This window comes from Euphorbia lathyris, chromosome 4 (genome assembly GCF_963576675.1).
Source record: "Euphorbia lathyris chromosome 4, ddEupLath1.1, whole genome shotgun sequence".
NCBI classification, from domain to species: Eukaryota; Viridiplantae; Streptophyta; class Magnoliopsida; order Malpighiales; family Euphorbiaceae; genus Euphorbia; species Euphorbia lathyris.
The window spans coordinates 60,175,373-60,176,918 of record NC_088913.1 but is presented as its reverse complement, the minus strand read 5'-3'; the positions used below and the strand labels follow the sequence as shown (position 1 = coordinate 60,176,918).

The 1,546-nt window shown below is 36.8% G+C and overlaps 1 non-coding gene across 1 annotated transcript; it reads left to right on the top strand.

Annotated features, from left to right (window-relative positions):
- The first annotated feature begins 775 nt into the window (after positions 1-775).
- LOC136228294 (small nucleolar RNA R71) lies at positions 776-882 on the top strand. Its single transcript, XR_010688622.1, has one exon. It is a non-coding gene; the product is annotated as a small nucleolar RNA R71 (small nucleolar RNA).
- The last annotated feature ends 664 nt before the right edge of the window (positions 883-1,546 follow it).

The window sequence follows — 1,546 nt, the reverse complement described above, 5'->3', positions numbered from 1 at the left end:
TCCGGGTATTTCCGGATCTGAGTAGTTTTTCCCTGAACGAAGAGTGATAGCCTTTACATGCTCTTTCGGATTTCCTTCCGTTTGGCTGGAAAGACTTCCCTCTTTGCGGGATGGAATTGATTTAGCAAGTTGTCCAATTTGAACCTCCAAATTATGGATGCTAGATGATTGGTTTTGAATAAGCTGATCTTGATTACTTATTTTTCCATTCATAGCATCTATAAATTTGTCGATTTTTGAAGATAAAGTGCTAATCGTATCTCTCGATTGATTTTGAAAGTTATTATTACGATATTGATTAGCACTTGCATTATTATTATTATTATCTTTCCAGTTAATGTTAGGATGATCTCTCCATCCAGGATTATAAGTATTAGAATAAGGATTATTAGTTTGGACAAAATTTACATGTTCTATTACATCCATACCTTCGTAATCAATATCTGTGTGGATCAGAGTACCATTAGGATCGCACGGTGCCATAAACCTATCAAATTTGTGCGATAAGGCAGAAACTTGGGCTTGTAACATCGCAACTGGATCAAGATTCATTATACCTTTAACCGATGATGTACCTGAGGGTGACGGTTTCGCCATTGGTATATGTCCACGCTCTGCGGGCCACATACTGCTGTTGATTGCCATTTCCTCTAAAAGTTCTCTTGCTTGGGTGGATGTCTTCTTCATAAATAACCCTCCAGACATAGCATCTAATGACCCTTTAGTCGTAGGATTTAATCCACTATAGAATGTTTGCATTAAAAGAGCATCTGGCAATGAGTGGTGTGGGCATAAACGTTGAAGTTTTTTAAAACGTTCCCAAGCCTCATAAAGAGTTTCATTGTCACTTTGAGAAAAAGATGTCAACTCTTTTATGATTCTTGCGGTTTTTGCTAAAGGAAAATATTTCAATAAAAATGCTTGGGCAAGTTGGTCCCAAGTTTCAAATGTTGCGGCCGGCATAGAAGTTAACCATTCTTTGGCTCGATCCTTAAGAGTAAAAGGAAAAAGGCGAAGTTTGATTGCTTCGGCTGGCACATCGCTAATTTTAAAAGTGTCACAAATTTCTAAGAAATTTGTCAAATGGGTATTAGGATTTTCGTGAGGTAGCCCATAAAACGTTACGTTATTTTGCAACATATTAAGCAAAGCAGGCTTAATTTCAAATTGGTTTGCGTTTATACGGGGTCTAACTACACTATTAGTTACACCGGCCATTCCTGGCCTAGCGTACTCCATAAGTGTTGCCATATTTTCTGGCTGGACTAATTTGGTTTTTACAGGGGGGTTTTGCCTTTGTTTTTTCTAAGTGTTCTTTCAATTTCTGGATCAAGAGGGCCTAGTGGCGTGCCCGAACTTCGCGAACTGCGCATGAACTTGAAATTGTTGCACGAACCAAACTACCTTCAAAACAAAATTGAAAATAAATATGTTAAATAAATTGAAATAAATAAAATATAAAAGTTGTAAAAAGAATGTGTAAACCTAGATTCGAAAATAAAATACGAAAAATAAAAATTTTGTCAAAAATTTTGGCGTATCCCCG